This window comes from Mauremys mutica, chromosome 1 (assembly GCF_020497125.1).
Source record: "Mauremys mutica isolate MM-2020 ecotype Southern chromosome 1, ASM2049712v1, whole genome shotgun sequence".
In the NCBI taxonomy this organism is placed as follows: Eukaryota; Metazoa; Chordata; order Testudines; family Geoemydidae; genus Mauremys; species Mauremys mutica.
In genome coordinates this window covers 368385637-368406821 of record NC_059072.1, presented here as the reverse complement: position 1 = coordinate 368406821, position 21185 = coordinate 368385637, and positions in this window count along the sequence as shown.

The window sequence follows — 21185 nt, the reverse complement described above, 5'->3', positions numbered from 1 at the left end:
AAGATCCAAGGGTTTGGGTCTGTGTTCACCTGTACCAATTGGTGAAGATATTATTCTCAAGCCTGCCAAGGAAAGGGGGTGTAGGGATTTGGGGGGATATTTGTGGAAGGTGGGGCTCCAAGTGGCCCTCCCTAAATGTTTGTTTAAATCACTTGGTGGTGGCAGCATTACCTAATCCAAGGTATAAGAAAGAATTTGTGCCTTGGGGAGTCTTTAAACTAAGCTGGTAGATATAAGCTCAGAGGGTCTTCAAGCGGGCCCCCACGTCTGTACCCTAAAGTTCCGAGTGGGGAGGGAACCCTGACATGGTGGCAGAGCGGTGGGATCATTTTGAACCAAAAGCCCAGTAGAAATTTAAAAGGATTTTTTTTCCTTTTTGGCTATTTAGAAAGCAGAAAGAGATCTTCTTTCTCTTTGCCTGGAGGCAGAGGTATCAGGTCCTGGTAACAAAGGGATGTTTTTAAGCTGTGAGCAGCTGGAGATTTTTGTCTCTGCCTGAGGGCAGGGTAGGTAACTTTCTACAAGGGAATTCACAAGCTAGTTTTTTTCCCCTTTCTAGCTCTCGCGGTAGGCTAGGTTAAGTACAAAAAGCAGGAACATGACGACCAGTGACACAGCTCATAAACCAGAGCTGGCTAGACTGGCAGCAAAAGAGAAAGAGAACAAACATGAGAGACTGATTGAATTAAAACAACTAGAAATTAAGGCACAGGAAGCTGCCCACCAGAGAGCCCTGGAGTTACAATAAAGAGAGAGGCAGCATGACCTGGAGTTAGAGAAGGCAAGAGCTAAGCAGAATGTACCAGACAACCCTTGCAATCCTTCTCCAGGTACCGCTTCCCGTCCCAGAAAGTTCCCGAACTACAAGGCAGGTGATAATACTGAGGCCTTAGAAAATTTCGAAAGGCCCTGCCATGGGTACAGCATCTCTACAGAGCAGTACATGATGGAGCTGAGACCACAGCTCAGTGGACCCTTAGCAAAGGTGGTGGCTGAAATGCCTAAGGAACGCATGAAGAGTTATGAACTTTTTTTTAAAAAAGGTCAGAATCAGAATGAGGCTAACACCCGAGCATGCCTGTCGGTGGTTCAGAGCCCTAAAGTGGAAACTGGATGTTGCATTTTCCCAACATGCCTACCACATTGAAAAAAATTGGGATGCCTGGATATCAGGAGCAAGCGTTAAATCTCTGGAAGATATTTCTTTCCTTATGAAAATGGAGCAGTTCTTAGAGAGTGTTCCTGAGGAAATAGAAAGGTACATCCCAGATGGGAAGCCCAAAACTGTAATTGAGGTGGGAGAGACTGGAACCAAATGGGTGGAGGTGGTGGAAAAGAAAAAAATGAGTAGCAGTTGAAACGGATATCAGAAGGGGCAACCCGAGACAACACCCTACCACCGGGGGCAGCCCAAGGCCCCACCTACATCCCAAGGAAAACCCCAAACCCCTTTTCATCCCACCACACCATTCTCCAGCCACCCACCTTGGCCCAGTGACCAGTCAGCTGGGCGATGTTTTAAATGTAATGAGCTGGGGCATGTGAAGGCCAACTGCCCAAAGAACCCCAACAGACTGCAGTTCATTACGCCGGAGTTACACCCAAGGTCCTCAGGCTCAGATGCCTCTCAGGTACCGTCAGAGCGAAGGGAAACTGTGAGTGTGGGCGGGAAGAAGGGTACAGCGTGCAGGGACACTGGAGTACAAGGGTCAGCTATCCACCAATCCTTAGTGGACCACAAATTCATCAACCCAGAAGCCCCGGTGACAATTCAACCCTTCATGTCAAAATCTTTAAACTTGCCTAAAGCTGAGTTGCCTGTCCAGTACAAGGGCTGGTCAGGAATGTGGACTTTTGCAGTCTATGATGATTACCCCATCCCCATGCTGCTGGGGGAAGACTTAGCCAACCATGTGAAACTGGCCAAGAGGGTAGGAATAGTCACCAGCAGCCAGGCCTAGCAAGCTTCCACACCCATCCCTGTTCCTGAGCCTTCCACCAGGGCCCCATCTGTGTTACCAGAGACCCAGACAGAGGTGGTGGAACTGGATCCCCTTCCAACAACTACAACAGCTGTAGTAGATCCAGTCCCAGAGACCCAGCCAAAGCCTTTCCCAGAACAGGAACTGGTGAATCAATCAGCACCAGAACCATGGCCAGCACTGAGTCCAGCACTTGCAAGCCCATCTGCAACTTCAACACCAGAGGGCACCAGCAGTTCTGCACTGGCAGCAGCAGCAGCAGATAACCCTACACAAGAGGCTCAGCCAGAGCCTGAAATACCACCCTGTGCACCAGCAGAGAGCGGTTCACAGTCAATGGAAACAGCCCCATCACCTGCCTCGCTTCCAGAGGGACCAAGCCCCAGTCCACTGTCCAGTGAGGAACTGATGTCTCCAGCATCAAGGGAACAGTTCCAGGTCAAGCAGGAAGCAGATGACAGTCACCAGGGAGCTTGAACGGTGGCACGGAGCAACCCACCGCCTCTCAGCTCTTCTAACTGATCCCGGTTTGTTATAGAACAAGGACTTTTATACAAGGAAACTCTTTCTGGTGGACACCAGGAAGACTGGCATCCTCAAAGACAGTTGGTAGTTCCAGCTAAGTACTGGGTAAAGCTCTTGAGCTTAGCCCATTATCAATCTTGTGGCCATGCTGGGGTGAATAGGACCAAAGACCGTTTGGGGAAGTCATTCCACTAGGAGGGGATGGGCAAGGATGTTTCTACCTATGTCCGGTCTTGTGAGGTGTGCCAAAGAGTGGGAAAACCCCAAGACCAGGTCAAAGCCCCTCTCCAGCCACTCCCCATAATCAAGGTCCCATTTCAGCGAGTAGCTGTGGATATTCTGGGTCCTTTCCCAAAAAAAATACCCAGAGGAAAACTGTACATAATGATGTTCATGGATTTTGCCACCTGATGGCCGGAAACAGTATTCTTAAGCAACACCAGGGCTAAAAGTGTGTGCCAGGCACTAAGAGACATTTTTGCCAGCGTAGGTTGGTAGATTCAGGAACAAATTTCCTGGCAGGGACCATGAAAAGCCTGTGGGAAACTCATGGGGTGAACAACTTGGTGCCACCCCTTACCACCATCAAACCAATGGCCTGGTGGAGAGGTTTAATGGAACTAGGGGGCCATGATACGGAAATTTGTAAATGAACACTCCAATGATTGGGACCTAGTGTTGCAGCAGTTGCTTTTTGCCTACAGGGATGTACCACATCCCAGTTTAGGGTTTTCAACATTTGAACTTGTGTATGGCCACGAGGTTAAGGAGCCATTACAGCTGGTGAAGTAGCAATAGGAGGGGCTTATGCCTTCTCCAGGAACTAACATTCTAGACTTTGTAAGCAACCTACAAAGCACCCTCCGACACTCTTTAGCCCTTGCTAGAGAAAACCTACAAGATGCTCAGGAAGAGCAAAAAGTCTGGTATGATAAACATGCCAGAGATTGTTCCTGCAAAGTAGGGGACCAGGCCACGCCCATAAGATGGAAGCGTTGTGGGAAGGTCCATTCATGGTCCAAGAGCACCTGGGAGCTGTTAACCATCTCATCTCATCCCCCACACCTCAAACCTCAAGCCTAAAGTGTATCATGTTAATTCTCTAAAGCCCTTGTATTCCAGAGAATTAAAGGTTTTTCAGTTTACAGCCCAGGAAGGAGATGACGCTGAGTGGCCTGAAGGTGTCTACTCCAAAGGAAAAAGTGATGGTGGTGTGGAAGAGGTGAACCTCTTCATGATCCTTGGACATATGCAGCGACGGCAGATCAAGGAGCTGTGCACTAGATTCATGCCAATGTTCTCAGACATCCCATGATGGACCTAATGGGCATACCACTCCATTGACACAGTAATGCTCACCCAATTAGAGCCCAACCCAACCGGTGTCTCCTCAAGACAAAACTGCTATAGAACAGGAGATCCAGGACATGCTACAGATGGAAGTAATCTGCCCCTCTAAGAGTGCATGGGCATCTCCAGCGATTCTCGTTCCCAAACCAGATGGGGAAATACGCTTTTGCGTGGATTATCGTAAACTAAATGCTGTAACTTGCCCAGAGAACTATCCAATGCCATGCACTGATGAGCTATTGGAGAAACTTGGACGTGCCCAATTCATCTCTACCTTAGACTTAACTAAGGGGTACTGGCAAGGAAAGGTCAGCCTTCATCACCCATGCAGGGGTGTATGAATTTAATGTGCTCCCTTTCTGGCTGCGAAATGCACCTGCCACCTTCCAAATACTTGTAGATGGTCTTCTAGCAGGATTGGGAGAATCTGCAGTCGCCTACCTTGATGATGTGGCCATTTTTTCTGATTCATGGGCAGAACACCTAGAGCATCTACAAAAAGTCTTCAAGCACATAAGGGAGACAGGACTAACTGTTAAGGCGAAAAAGTGTCAAATAGGCCTAAACAGAGTGACTTACCTTGACACCAGGTGGTTCAAGGAACTATCAACCCCCTACAGGCCAAAGTGGAGGCTATCCAAACGTGGCCTGTCCCAAAATCAAAGAAACAGGTCCAATCCTTCTTAGGCTTGTCCGGATATTACAGGTGATTTGTACCACAGAAACCTGGTGGACTGACACCAATCAATGGGACACAATCATTCCGGGGTACAAAATATATCGCAAGGACAGAACAGGCCGTGCAGGGGGAGGAGTGGCACTATATGTTAAAGAAAGTGTAGATTCAATTGAAGTAAAAATCTTAAGTGAATCCACAGGTTCCATAGAGTCTCTATGGATAGAAATTTCATGCTCTAGTAAAAATATAACAGTAGGGATCTATTATCGACCACCTGACCAGGACAGTAATAGTGATGATGAAATGCTAAGGGAAATTAGAGAGGCTATCAAAATTAAGAACCCAATAATAGTGGGGGATTTCAATTATCCCCATATTGACTGGGAACATTTCACTTCAGGACGAAATGCAGAGATAAAATTTCTCGATACTTTAAATGACTGCTTCATGGAGCAGCTGGTACGAGAACCCACAAGGGGAGAGGCGACTCTAGATTTAATCCTGAGTGGAGCGCAGGAGCTGGTCCAAGAGGTAACTATAGCAGGACCGCTTGGAAATTGTGACCATAATACAATAGCATTCAACATCCCTGTGGTGGGAAGAACATCTCAACTACCCAACACTGTGGCCTTTAATTTCAAAAGGGGGAACTATACAAAAATGAGGGGGTTAGTTAGACAAAAGTTAAAAGGTACAGTGACGAAAGTGAAATCCCTTCAAGTTGCATGGGCCCTTTTTAAAGGCACCATAATAGAGGCCCAACTTCAATGTATATCCCAAATTAAGAAAAACAGTAAAAGAACTAAAAAAGAGCCACCGTGGCTTAACCACGATGTAAAAGAAGCAGTGAAAGATAAAAAGACTTCCTTTAAAAAGTGGAAGTCAAATCCTAGTGAGGCAAATAGAAAGGAGCACAAACACTGCAAACTTAAGTGCAAGAGTGTAATAAGAAAAGCCAAAGAGGAGTTTGAAGAACGGCTAGCCAAAAACTCCAAAGGTAATAACAAAATGTTTTTTAAGTACATCAGAAGCAGGAAGCCTGCTAAACAACCAGTGGGGCCCCTTGACGATGAAAATACAAAAGGAGCGCTTAAAGATGATAAAGTCATTGCGGAGAAACTAAATGGATTCTTTGCTTCAGTCTTCACGGCTGAGGATGTTAGGGAGATTCCCAAACCTGAGCTGGCTTTTGTAGGTGACAAATCTGAGGAACTGTCACAGATTGAAGTATCAGTAGAGGAGGTTTTGGAATTAATTGATAAACTCAACATTAACAAGTCACCGGGACCAGATGGCATTCACCCAAGAGTTCTGAAAGAACTCAAATGTGAAGTTGCGGAACTATTAACTAAGGTTTGTAACCTGTCCCTTAAATCGGCTTCGGTACCCAATGACTGGAAGTTAGCTAATGTAACGCCAATATTTAAAAAGGGCTCTAGGGGTGATCCCGGCAATTACAGACCGGTAAGTCTAACGTTGGTACCGGGCAAATTAGTTGAAACAATAGTAAAGAATAAAATTGTCAGACACATAGAAAAACATAAACTGTTGAGCAATAGTCAACATGGTTTCTGTAAAGGGAAATCATGTCTTACTAATCTATTAGAATTCTTTGAAGGGGTCAACAAACATGTGGACAAGGGGGATCCGGTGGACATAGTGTACTTAGATTTCCAGAAAGCCTTTGACAAGGTCCCTCACCAAAGGCTCTTACGTAAATTAAGCTGTCATGGGATAAAAGGAAAGGTCCTTTCATGGATTGAGAACTGGTTAAAGGACAGGGAACAAAGGGTAGGAATTAATGGTAAATTCTCAGAATGGAGAGGGGTAACTAGTGGTGTTCCCCAAGGGTCAGTCCTAGGACCAATCCTATTCAATTTATTCATAAATGATCTGGAGAAAGGGGTAAACAGTGAGGTGGCAAAGTTTGCAGATGATACTAAACTACTCAAGATAGTTAAGACCAAAGCAGATTGTGAAGAACTTCAAAAAGATCTCACAAAACTAAGTGATTGGGCAACAAAATGGCAAATGAAATTTAATGTGGATAAATGTAAAGTAATGCACATTGGAAAAAAATAACCCCAACTATACATACAACATGATGGGGGCTAATTTAGCTACGAGTCAGGAAAAAGATCTTGGAGTTATCGTGGATAGTTCTCTGAAGATGTCCACGCAGTGTGCAGAGGCGGTCAAAAAAGCAAACAGGATGTTAGGAATCATTAAAAAGGGGATAGAGAATAAGACTGAGAATATATTATTGCCCTTATATAAATCCATGGTACGCCCACATCTCGAATACTGTGTACAGATGTGGTCTCCTCACCTCAAAAAACATATTTTAGCACTAGAAAAGGTTCAGAAAAGAGCAACTAAAATGATTAGGGGTTTAGAGAAGGTCCCATATGAGGAAAGATTAAAGAGGCTAGGACTCTTCAGTTTGGAAAAGAGAAGACTAAGGGGGGACATGATAGAGGTATATAAAATCATGAGTGATGTTGAGAAAGTAGATAAGGAAAAGTTATTTACTTATTCCCATAATACAAGAACTAGGGGTCACCAAATGAAATTAATAGGCAGCAGGTTTAAAACAAATAAAAGGAAGTTCTTCTTCACGCAGCGCACAGTCAACTTGTGGAACTCCTTACCTGAGGAGGTTGTGAAGGCTAGGACTATAACAATGTTTAAAAGGGGACTGGATAAATTCATGGTGGCTAAGTCCATAAATGGCTATTAGCCAGGATGGGTAAGAATGGTGTCCCTAGCCTCTGTTCGTCAGAGGATGGAGATGGATGGCAGGAGAGAGATCACTTGATCATTGCCTGTTAGGTTCACTCCCTCAGGGGCACCTGGCATTGGCCACTGTCGGTAGACAGATACTGGGCTAGATGGCCCTTGGTCTGACCCGGTACGGCCTTTCTTATGTTCTTATGTTCTTATGTACCACACTACAGCCAAATCGCTGCCCCACTGACAGACCTGACCAGAAAGACACAGCCACATGCAGTTCAGTGGACTGATGAGTGTCAGAAAGCCTCTAACCAGCTTAAGGTGACATTCATATCTGACCCTGTGCTAAGGGCCCCAGACTTCGACAACCCGTTCCTAGTAACCACAGATGCATCTGAGCGTGGTGTAGGAGCAGTTTTAATGCAGGAAGGTCCGGATCAAGAATTCCATCCTGTCGTGTTTCTCAGCAAAAAACACTCTGAGAGGGAAAGCCACTGGTCAATCAGCAAAAAAAATGCTACGCCATTGTGTATGCACTGGAAAAGCTACGCCCATACGTTTGGGGATGGCGTTTCCAGCTACAAACCGACCATGCTTTGCTAAAGTGGCTTCATACCGTCAAGGACAATAACAAAAACTTCTTCGGTGGAGTTTAACTCTCCAAGGTTTTGATTTTGAAATACAACACATTTCAGGAGTTTCGAACAAAGTGGCTGATGCACTCTCCCGTGAAAGTTTCCCAAAATCAATTGGTTAAAATCATCCTTGAAATGTGGAAAATATTGTTAGTTTGTATATAGTCAGTAGAATATCTAGTGGAGCATGTGTCTTATTAACCCTGTTTTCTCCTAGAGCTCCAGGAAGAAATCACAGCCAGTGTGGAACTGGCTGTCCAATATTATCTGTGATTTGGGGGGCGTGTCATAAATATAGAGGGAAGGGTAACAACCTTTCTGTATACAGTACTATAAATTCCCTCCTGGCCAGAGGCACAGAATCCTTTTACCTGTACAGGGTTAAGAAGCTCAGGTAACCTAGCTGGCACCTGACCAAAAGGAAGACAAGATACTTTCAAATCTGGGGAGGGGGAAAAGCTTTTTTTTTTTGTTCTGTTCTTTGTCTGTCTGTTCTGTGTGCTTCCTTGAGACAGATCAAGAAGGCAAGCAATCCAACTCCATTAGAATTAGTAAGTAATAATAAGGGAATGTGTTAGCTTACTTTTATTTTGGCTTGTGATTTTCCTTGTCTAGAGGGAGGTTTTGTTCTTGAGTCTTTCGTTATTCTGTTAAGTACTTACCTTTCCGATTTGACAGAGGTGATTCTTGAAAAGGGGTGTAGGGGCTTGGGGGGATACTTGGGGAAGGTGGGGCTCCAAGTGGCCCTCCCTAAATGTTTGTTTAAAACACTTGGTGGTGGCAGTGTTACTTAATCCAAGGAATAGGAGAGTTTTTAACCTAAGCTGGTAGAAATAAGTTTAGGGGGTCTTCATGCGGGTCCTCACATCTGTACCCTAGAGTTCAGAGTGGGGAGGGAACCCTGACATGTGTTTGCTTTATTTTTTTTTAATAAAATCATCTTTTTAAGAATATGATTTGTTTTTTTACTTTTAAAAGCAAGAGGTCTGTGCATACGCTACTGAAATAGTTAAGTGGAATAAAGGTTCCAAGATCAGCTGGTACAACAGCTGTGTTTTCTTTTCTTTCTTTTCTTTCTCGGCTTAGAATCATAGAATCTCAGGGTTGGAAGGGACCTCAGGAGGTCATCTAGTCCAACCCCCTGCTCAAAGCTTGACCAATCCCAACTAAATCATCCCAGCCAGGGCTTTGTCAAGCCTGACCTTAAAAACCTCTAAGGAAGGAGATTCCACCACCTCCCTAGGTAACCCATTCCAGTTCTGCACCACCCTCCTAGTGAAAAAGTTTTTCCTAAAGTTTTTCCTAATATCCAACCTAAACCTCCCCCTCTGCAACTTGAGACCATTACTCCTTGTTCTGTCATCTTCTACCACTGAGAACAGTCTAGATCCATCCTCTTTGGAACCCCCTTTCAGGTAGTTGAAAGCAGCTATCAAATCCCCCCTCATTCTTCTCTTCTGCTGGCTAAACAATCTCAGTTCCCTCAGCTTCTCCTCATAAGTCATGTGCTCCATGAGAGAAGGCTGGTTGCAGCACTACTACCAAGGCAAGGGGGATCTGTAACCTTGGGTGAAATGTAATGACCTGTATTATATAGGAGGTTAGACTGGATGATCTAATGGTCCCTTCAATAAAGAAAGCAGACCAGGCATTTATATTTGCTGTGATAATTCAATTCCCTTGAAAGTCTGAACATGTAATACTGATAAAAGGAAATTGTTTATGTAATCCACAATTGGCCTGTGGAACTCCTTGCCACAGACATTATTGGAGTGAAGTGCTTAGCTGAATGGGATTCACAAATAGATTAGCCATCATAGGTGGCACTGGTGGCACTATCTTTAGCTAAAGCTGTCTGAGATCTTCAATAAGAAGACCTCATTTTCAGTTGGATGTAAATTTTCCAAACTGTAAGTGTTCAGAGTGATATTTCCTACGCTGGGTGAATTTGTTTTTGAAACTTTCAGACATAAGTTAGGAGTTAGGAGACAATGTCTTGGCATGTTATTTCAGTGAGGACCATTTCCACCTGCATATTTTCCAGCAGATAAAAGTCAGGTACCAGCCACCTCCCCCACTTAACAACCAGAGCCCTGAAATGCAAGAGGAGGAGGTGACAGTCTCCCTACATTAACACACAGCTGGCTCTTAAGGGCTTTACTCACTTCTTGTTCCAAGGGGAGTTTTGCCTGAGTGGGGCCTGATCAAACTATGGGCCAGGGCCCCAGAATTCAGCCTTTGTATTATACATCTACTAATACCTTTGTCCTGGAGGATCCACTGGGCCTCTGGGAAACATGCATTCACCTGGGGTAGGAAGCCACCAGCTGGGGAGGACAGGTGTGCACAGAAAATACTGGAGCAAACTCATCCACTGTCGGAAGGGCCCTGGGATGTTTACTGGCTATGCAGGGCAGAAAGTATCACAAACTTACTGTCTATCCCATCATGCCCACGTTGCACCAAGTTTCTCAAGGAGGTGAAGTTCCTCAGCAAGAGATGGTACCTGTGAATCCTCCTCAGGTAGCCGTGTCCCACACCTCTCTCATTCCAGTATCTGCAGCAGCGTCCTACGCCGAGAGCCGACACAAGGGTGTGCACAGTTTATAACATAGCTTTGTGCAGTCTCAGGGGGGTTCGCTCAGCCTCCAGGGGAGAAGCAGCATCTGGATGCAAACAGGCTGTAGACCAGCTGGTCTGTGCTTCTGTGCTAATTATCCAGCTTTAGGAGTAAACAGTAATTAAGGGACTTTCCCAAAGGGAGATGAGAACTCTTCAACTCTCCCCTGAGTCAGACAGAAATTGACTGCTCTTTGTGTTTGTATATATGTAAACATTTTAGTTGATTAGGACGAAAAACTAGGAATTAGTCCTAGATCTCCATAGAGTCTGATATCTTGTCAATAACCAGGATGGAGGGGTAGAAAATAGACAGATAGATCTGGAGACAGATGCCTGAGGGGAGACACAAACAGTCTGCAGGACACAGAGTTATTGCTAAGATATCAGAGATTAGTAATTCTCCTCAGTAAGTATCATCATGCTGTGCAGCACCTTTCATTGAAGGATTTCGAAAAGCCTCAGGAATGTCAGTACGTCAGTATGAATGTATCCCCATTATACAGATAAGTAAACTGAGGCAGAGGAAAACGTGACTGGTCAAAGTCACATGGATCTTGAATGGCAGGTTGACAGACAGAACCCAGCAGTCCTGACTTCCCTGCCCTAATCACGGCCCCTCTCTCATGCCAAGAGGGAAATGGACCCCTGCTTTTGCATGGACTGTTCGTTGGGTGGGATGCAAAGGAAAGGCTGGAAGAGGGAGCCTGAGCCTTCGCCATCCTCTCAGGGTGAATCTGAAGTTTTCAGAACTAGCTGGGGTTTGTGAGTGTTGTCAGATGTTGCTGCAGTGGTGTAGCCAGGTGCTAAGTGCAGGGGAAGCAAACATAAAAAGGTCCCCCCCCTCCTTGGCTCCTCCTCTGGCCACACACACCTTGGCTCATTCTCCGGCCACTCCAAGCTCCCCCTCCTTGGCTCCTCTGGCCACGCTGTGGCCAGGCTGCGCCCCCCCTCCCAGACACCACGCTCATTTGGTCCGCGCTTACCTGGCTGCCTAGGTGCCTCTGATGAGCTGCCTGCTCCTGCCCCACAGCGTCAGGGTGCCCAGCTCCTGCTGGTTCCCACTGAGTCCTGTGCGACCTAGGAGCCGGCTCCCCACGGGGAACGGAGACCAAGCCCCGCCCGCTTGTCGGGGCAGAATGCAGAGCCCCGCATGCCGCCCATTTACAAGGGCAGCAAACAACACCAAAGCGCGTCTTTACCTTGAGGTGCCCGTGCTCCGGTCGTCCAGCGCTGGCGGGAGAGCGGGAACGGGGAGGAGAAGGAGGCAGCTGCAGATAATCCCCTGTTTGTGGCCAGGCTTCCCGCAGCAGCTGTGCGGGACGCGTTTGTCCCACATGGCAGCGTGCAGCCCTCCTGGCCAGGCGTGGGTGTCTGCACTGGAGTCCTGCAACGTGCGGCTCTGGCTGCGCCTGTGAAGGGGAGCTGGGAGGGAGTCTCACCACTCGCACACCCCCACCCGTGTGCACACATTAGTGCTGCTGGGGAAAGGGGGGAGGAGGCTGGAGCCCCGCGCTACCTCGCCCACCCATCACAGCGGTCACTGCAGCCCTCACTGCTGCTGGCCCCAGCACCCACAAAGCAGCCTGTACATCCCCCTGCGGGCGGCGCTGCTCAGGGGGCACTTTGCACCCCACCACCCGGAGAGCTGCAGCAGCAGCACCTGTGCAGGGCAGCGGCAGCGCCTCCTCCTGTTCCTCACTTCCTTCTCCCGCGCTCCGAGCCGGGCGCCCCGCTGCAGCCCCTCCACGCCGCGAAGCCGCTGACACTCTGCCTAGTGCCGGAATATCTTGAGCTGCCGCCACTGCAGCTTCCCGGCTCCCGCCATCGAGCCGAGCCGTGTCGCGCTGCACAGGGACCCAGACTCCAGCAGCTTCCAGACACCTCGCTCAGGTGCCGCTTTTGAAAAATGTGCTGAGGGGAAGCACCTGCTTCCTCTGCACCACGCTAGCTACGCTACTACATCCCCGGTGTGGTGCTCTGCTCTATCCAGTGTTGATAACAGTTGGCTACATGTGTGTGTTCCCTCTGTGTACTGCCTCGGCTCTGTGCAGATCACTGACACAGCAGTTCCCGAAAGGACCCCCAATGACCACAGACTCCCATAAGCTACGAAGGCACCCGGCCAGGTTTATTGTCAAATGAAACACAGTCTCTAGCTCCCCGGATCAGATATCTACAGTTCTGCTAGTGCAGATGTGCTCCCTGACAATGAACCGTCTCAGTCATTGGCGGGACTCTCCATTGCCCCTAGGCTGGACAAAGACACTGCCCCAGGGATGCATTTTTATACATAGGTACAAACAAGTTACACATCACTCCTGACATATTGAGGTACAACCCCTCTGCATGTTGGGGTGCTGCCTCTCACCTCGTACATGGTGGTTCGAATAAACCAGTCTATCCGTCATATTGTCCTTTTGACCCTGTCTTTAAGATGGGTCGGCCTGTTCCTTGTTATCTCTGTTGAATGTGTTCATACCGGGATGTCCGGTGCCATCCTGGCACATGGATACTTGCAATTAGCAGCCTTCTTCCTGCCAGCTTCTGTGAGAAGGGCCTGCCTCTGGCTCACAGCTTAACTACGCTTTATGTAAGCAATGTCTTGACCATAACTTTAGTTCAGGCCTCAGGCCTCATACCGGGCCTCTTAGACAAGAGTTTATGTTTCAGGGCCTCAACTTACTACAGTGAGCTCCCCGCTCCTGTGAGGTGTGAACTCTGGGACTCTACTTCCGCTCCCACTCAGAGACCTGCCAGTGCATCACAACCACTGGGGTCACTATCGGGGACCCGGCTTAGTAAAAGCAACAGCAACAGACTGTTCCTATGGGTGGAGTGTCCCTCCCCCACAAAGCTGCCCTGGAGAAAGGCAGGCCCTATGGGCGGGATAGAGACTGGATTAATGTTTCCACGGGATTTGTTCTCTCCTTCTCATTTCCTCCCAGTGTCTCCCACGTGGAATTGAAATCGAATGTTCCAGGCTGAGTCAGACTTTCCAGGACTGCCGTGGTGGCGGGCGCTTGTATTTCCACAGCTGAGCTCTCAGCCAGATCATCTGTCTAGTTGGGGGTATTTCTCTGGTGAGGAGCACCTGGATTTTTAAGCACTGTTATGAGACTGAACAAATTTTCCTCTGAGCTGAACAGGGGGACATTTCCTCCTGTATTCAAGTGACTAACACTCTGTAGCTGACAAGCATGGATTGACCTAATCTGTAGCTAAAGGCAATGAAGGGTGGTGGGACCTAGGCCCCTACTTGTGTGGATTATCGTGTTTATTATTTATGATCATTATTTGTGTTGTGGAAGCCTCCAGAGGCCCCACTGCAGTTCTGGGCCCATTGTGCTGGGCCCTTCATGCACACAGGAGAAACGGCCCCTGTGTGACGTCATTGACAGGAACTGTGACTGTATAGACCATTGTTGCAACCAAGATCCCATAGTTACCCCAAAGCTTGTACAAAGGAGGTGTCTGTGGGAAGGTTGTAATATGCTGGTTAGGATTATGCTGTCTAAGTGTATCATGTTTGTATCTGAAGTTATGAATATTGGCTATGTACTTCATTGGACCTTGGGAGACTCCCATCCACATCTGAGGAGCCTTCCTGGGAACGTTCAAGGTCGCATGTGAGCAATGGCTGCTCTACCTGCAAACTGAGTCATGCATGGACATGTGACTTGCCCATCTGACTCCAAACTCCATACTGCTGCTGTGATTTTCCACAGTAAGAAGAAAGGCATCCTTCCACCTGGCAGAGGATATAAAAGGCCCTTGAAACCTATCCATTTTGTCTTCTATCCTGCTTCTGACCTCTGGAGGAACTTTACTACAAACTGAAGCTCTGAACAAAGGACTGATCAGGATGGTGAAGTTCCCCAAGATGGCTATGGCGTACATGGTGCAGAAGGGGATGGAGATCCAGACATGGGCCACCTCCAGGCCAGGAATGCCCAGCAGGATGAAGGTGGAGGGGTTGATGAAGTCGGTTGTGTTGGACTCTGACATGGAGTAGGGGAGAAGGTGTCCAGCTCTGAGGCAGAACAGTGTCTCCTGGATGTACCGTATGTTTCCCTCACGTTGTTCATGTGCCCAGGATCAAGAGTGATGGTTAAAGTACAAATGCCTGGATGGAGAGGCAATTTTAATATTAGACATTACATGAACTATGTGCAGAGGAATTCATGAGTTAAACAGATTAGTTGTACTTCACACATTGAAAAATTACATTTTTATTATATAGCTAAATAAATTATGAACTGACCCTACGAATAGCAATTCTATATTTTATGATGCTCCATGCATCAATAGTTCCCTCACATTGTGGAGGTGGAAACATTAATAGGCAGTAGTGGTAAATAGGAGTGTGGATACTTGCTTCGTCTGTATGAAGTGCAAGCTGGTCTCCATATTGGAAGAAAAGGTTAAAGGACTAGCAAACCAAGTATCAACCCCGCATTGCATCAGAGAAAATGATGATTTTCTGGATAGAAGTCAGTGTTTGGTTCTGGAAGCACAGAACGGTGAAGAATATTGGCAGCATGTGACCTCCAGAAGAAGAAAGAGAAGAACCTATGTATCCCCAGTGCAGACAGAGGTGTGAAAACTTTCTCAGGCTCTCTGCACAGGTATTACTGTGGAGAAATATTTGGAAGATCCATCTGAGTGAAGGAGTCAGAAGTAGGCCCCACTGTCTGGAAGTCATGGGATGCATTGTCCTAGGGATGGAGGTTCCATGACGACCACTCCAAAGAGGAGAAGGCAGGTGATGGTTGTCGGTGACTCTCTCCAAAGAGGGATGGAGTCATCTGTCTGCTGACCAAACCGGGAGACTAGAGAAGTGAGTTGCTTGCCTGAAGCTATAATCCAGGATATGACGGAGTGTTTGCTGAGTCTGATCAAGACCTCAGACTGCTACCCCTTCCTACTTCTCCGTGTGAAGAAACTGCCAAGAATGACCTTGAGCGGATCACTGCAGACTACATGGCTCTGGGAAGAAGGATAAAGGAGTTTGAGGTGCCCTCATCCATCCTCTCTTTTGAAGAAAAAGGAAAAGGCCCAGGTAGGGACCGTCAAATTATGGGGGTGAATGTGTGATTATGCAGGTGGTGTCGGAGAGAGGGCTTTGGATTCTTCGACCATGGGACGTTGTTCCAGCAAGAAGGATTGCTAGGAAGAGATGGGATCCACCTAACAAAGAGAGGGAAGAGCATCTTTTCAGGCAGGCTTGCTAACCTAGTGAGGAGGGCTTTAAACTAGTTTTCCCGGGGGACAGCCCAGAGGTAAGTGGAAAAGTGGGTTACAGGGAGGAAACACAAGGAGAAGCCTCCTGAATCATACTGAGAAAATAGCAATTGGCTAGTTATCTTAGGTGCATGTACACGAACGCAAGTAGCCTGGGAAACAAGCAGGAAGAATTGGAAGTCCTGGCACAATCAAGGAACTATGATGCAATTGGAATAACAGAGACTTGCTGGGGCAATTCACATGCCTGGAGCACTGTCATGGATTGGTACAAACTGTTCAGCAAGGACAGGCATGGGAAGAAATGTGAAGGAGTTGCATTGTATGTAAGAAAGGGGAATGCTTGCTTAGAGCTCCAGTATGAAGCTGGAGAAAAGCCTGTTGAGTGTCTTTGGGTTAAGTTTAGAGGTGAGAGCAACCAGGGTAATGTCATGGTGGGCATGTGCCAGAGACCCCCGGATCAGAAGGATGAGGTAGACGAAGTTTTCTTCAGACAACTAACTGAAATTTCCAGATCACAGGCCCTGGTTCTAATGGGGACTTCAATACAGAGAGCAATACAGGAGTGCACAGACAGTCCAGGAAGCTTTTGGAGAGGCTGAGGGAACTGGGATTGTTTAGTCTGCAGAACAGAAGAATGAGGGGGGATTTGATAGCTGCTTTCAACTACCTGAAAGGGGGTTCCAAAGAGGATGGATCTAGACTGTTCTCAGTGGTAGAAGATGACAGAACAAGGAGTAATGGTCTCAAGTTGCAGAGGGGGAGGTTTAGGTTGGACATTAGGAAAAACTTTTTCACTAGTAGGGTGGTGAAGAACTGGAATGGGTTACCTAGGGAGGTAGTGGAATCTCCTTCCTTAGAGGTTTTTAAGGTCAGGCTTGACAAAGCCCTGGCTGGGATGATTTAGTTGGGTTTGGTCCTGCTTTGAGCAGGGGGTTGGACTAGATGACCTCCTGAGGTCCCTTCCAACCCTGAGATTCTATGATTCTATGATTCTATGAAGTAGGATTGTGTCCCAGGGTTCTTATACATTTCCATCAGCCTTTCAGCCTGAGAAAACAATAGGCTTAATTCTTTCTCCCAAACATCCTGGCAATTAGCACAGGGTAATTTATCCATTAAACAGTTCAGATACAGGTTACCACAACCTTCAAAGAGACATATAGACAATAATACCATTTCACTCAAGTATCATCACAAATGTTAATATTCCTTTTTTGATCTTTGAATTAAAGTTATAGCAATAGACAAGACTTGTTTGCTTACATCACAAGACCTGAGCTAACATCTACCCTTGAGATCTCTAACAATGCAGACTTACATTTCAAAGCTCTGTTCCTTTACATATCTTCCTAACCAGTCCTTAAGGTTCACTCATGGGTCAGGTCAGTCTGTGAGTTAATTAACTCTTTCTGGCCCTGTTATTCTTCAATGAGATATTAGATTAGACTCATAACATCGCAAACAGCCTTCTGGAATGGCATTCACCAGCACAACCCCTTGGAGAGTGGCATTAAATTGGAGTAACACCACAGTGAATCAGGCAGGTGCTGTGAGGCTCTGGATGGGACTGGTCCACAGACCAGGTGTCTGTCTGTCAACATCCACCAGCCACTGTCGGAAGATGTGATCCTGGGATAGATGGATCTTTGGTCTGACCCAGTATGGCCATTCTTATTTTCTTATGTGCCACCATCTTCCACCCTGGCACTGTTCAATTCAGAGACAGGGAGAGGAGAATTTTCAGAAGAAAATCTGATTAAGCAATTCTCTGCTCAGTATGACTAAGGATATCTCCATTTTCTGTACACATTCACACAACATTGCCCATGCTTGCATTTTATCAGGAGATTCGCTACATTTGATGCAAAGCCTCAACTGCTGGAGTCACGTGATTATATGAGACTCTCAGCTTCCATGACAACAATAAGTATGTTTCTGACATTCATGCTTGTTCGGAAAAGAAAATATGTGACCCAAGTGCATCTTAAAGATTGAAAACCCAGAAGGTGAATAAACAGAATCCAAATTTATTATTATTATTTTTTTAAATCATGGTTTTGGAAAAAATCTCTCGATTTTTATGGGACCTGACTCAAGATTTTTGCCCTCTGGAGGGTCATAATACTGAAATTATATAGTACAAACTGTTCTGTTTGCAACACATTTGTGACCTCTTGATAACCCTCTTATTTTTCATGTAGAATTTAAATAAATAAAAGTAAACTGAGTTGTGGAGTTTTATTTTTGATAAATCTGGGAATTAAAGCAACAGCCATTCCTGTATTATTATTAGAGCTGGTCCAAATTTTCAAAAGAAATATTTTTGCTGAATTTGCTGACTGGGCCAAGACAACACAGCAAGTCTGTAGCAGAGCCTAGACCCAGCTCGCTTGACGCCACATGTCTCCTGATGCACAACCTACCTTGTGTAGCGTGTGTGTGTGTGTGTGCGTCTGTGAGAGAGCGCCAGGCAGACAGTGCACGCAGGTACCCCTTCATGGGCTACAAGTCTGCCTGACACAACCTGCCAGGCGTTGCCGTTGTCTTTGGCAGTACGCTGTACTCTGGTCGGAGCGGGCAATATAAAACTCAGCGTAACATTTCTTGTCAGGTTTAGGTCACACCCGTCTACTTTTTCTGGGTACTAGACCTGCATGTGGGGGCATCATTAAACCGAGGCTATTTTTTAAGGTACATGCAGGCCTCCATGGGGGTGGGGTGGGGACAGGGCCTTGGGGAGAAGGGGCAGTGTGCAGTGGGGGACTCGGGGAGAAGGGACAGGATGGAGGCACAGCCTCGGGGAGAAGGGGCCGCGTGGGGGCAGAGGATTGGGGAGGAGGAGCGGGATGGGGGCAGGGGTTCAGGGAGAAGGGGCAGGATGGGAGCAGGGCCTTGGGGAGAAGTGGTGGGGGCAGGGCCTCAGGGAGAAGTGTGCCAGGCTCAGATATAATGACATGGGCCTATATCTTCAAAGGGTGTCTAGGCAACTAACCCCCAGTGATAAGATTTAGACCCTGGTCCTTGTGCCAATGGGCTGGCAATGTAATTTCCAGCCTGGCACACGGCAGGGGGCAGGGGCAAACAGCGGTGCATAGGAGATGGACAAAGAAGGACCAAGGTTACAGCCAGCAGGTTATTTACTGAGGTCCCCACTTCAGCAAAGTGCCTTGACTTCAGTGGAACTCGAAGAGCTTCAGTTGCTTAGCTGTAGTGAGCCCAGTGTGTGTCTGTGGGGGGTGGGGGCGTGGGGATGGGGGGTTGGACTGGAAAAATGCACCAGCTTCCTTGGAATATCAAGACAGGGCAGGGAAGATACAGCCACATGGGGGTCTGTTCTCTAGTACTGTCCAATGAGAACTGGGGTTCCCATGGGCTCCACCTAAGGGGACCTAAGGAGAATGATTCATGAATTCCAAGTCCAAGTCCATTGTGATCATCTAGTTTGACTCTCTGTACAGCACAGGCCAGAGACCAGCCCCACAATAGTTCCTAGAGCAGAGCTTTTAGAAAAAAACAGCCAATCGTGATTCAAAAATTGTCAAGTGATGGAGAATCCACCAAGAGCCTGGGTAAATCTCTTAGGCAAGGATTTATTAAAGGAGATACTCTATATCCTAGACAAGAGAAGAGGATAGACGGTGATAAGTGCAGGTAGGGACTGAAGAGAAACAGACAAAAGAAAGTCCCATTCAATTACATCCCATGAAGGCAGACATCTAAATATCGACAAAGTTTCTAAGTGCTTGTGTACCAATGCTAGAAGTCTAAATACTAAGATGGGTGAACTCAAGTGGCTGGTATTAAATGAGGACATTGATATAGCAGGCCTCACAGAAACGTGATGGACTGATGATAATGAATGGGACAGGGTAATACCAGGGCACAAAATGTAAAGAAATGACCGTGTAGGCCATGCTGGTGGGGGAATGCCACTATGTGTGAAAGAAAGAGACAGTTAAATATAGTAAAAATCTCAAATGAATCAAACTGAACCATAGACTATGGATAGAAATTCCATGCTTGGATAAGAGTATAGCAGTAGGAATTTATTACTGTCCAGCTGACCAGGATGGTGACAGTGACTGTGAAATGCTCAGGGACATTAGAGAGGTTACAATAACAAAAAATCCCAATACTAATAGGGGATCCCAATACTAATAGGGGATATCCCTGTATTGATTGGATACATGTCACCTCAGGACGGGATGCAGAGAGAACATTTCTAGGCAGCACTAATGACTTCTTCCTGGAGCAGCTAGTCTTGGAACCCACCAGGGGAGAGGAAATTCTTGATTTAGTCCTAAGTGGAGCACAGGGTCTGGTCCAAGAGATGAATATATCTGCAGCACTTGGTAATAGTGACTATAATGTAATTACATTTAACATCCTAGTAGGGAGGGAAATACCAACAAAGCTCACCACGGTAACATTTAACTTCTGAAAGGGGACCTACATAAGAATGAGGTAGTTAGTTAACGGACATTAAAAGGAAGAATAACAAGAGTGAAGTGCCTGCAAGCTGCATGGAAATAATTTAACAACATCATAATAGAAGCTCAAACAAAATATATCCCCCTAAATAACCACAACAACAAGAAAATCGCAGTAAGACGTCCAAAAAAACACCACTGTGGCTAAACACGAGAGTAAAAGAGGTGGTTAGAGGCAAAAAGAAATCTTTTAAAAATTGGAAGTTAAATGGTACTGAGGAAAATAGAAAGGAGCCTAAACTCTGGCATGTCAAGTTTAAGAGTATAATTAGGCAGGTCAAAAAAGAATTTGAAAAGCAACTAAAAAAAGACACAAAAACTAACAGCATTTTTTTTTCAAAGTACATCAGAAGCAGGAAGCCTGCTAAACAATGAGTGGGGCCACTGGACGATTCAGATACTAAAGGAGCAGACAAGGAAGATGAAGCTATTGTAGGGAGGATAAATGCATTGGTTTTCACCTGATTCTTTTTAGGGACAGATCTGAGGAACTGTCCCACATTGCAGTATCATTAGAGGAGGTTTTTGGAACAAATTGATCAATTAAACAGTAATAATTCCCCAGGACCAGATGGGATTCACCTAAGAGTTCTGAAGGAACTCAAATATCAAAGTGGAAAAATACTAACCATGGTATGTAACGTATCACTTAAATCAACCTCTGTACCAGATGATTGGCAGAGAGCTAATGTGATGCTGATTTTTAAAAAAGACTCCAGAGGTGATCTTGGTACATGTAGGTGTAAGCAGAGTCAGGATGAGCTCTGCCCTGACATCTGGTGGTGAATTATGGCAAGTTTGGAAAAGAATTTCAGGGGCTGATCGTGTTTGCATAGGCACACCCACCCCTCTTGGCATAGCCCACGGCAGCCTGGGATGGTTGCTTTGGCAGCTGTGGGATCCCCAGTTTCTTTGTTGTTGGGGC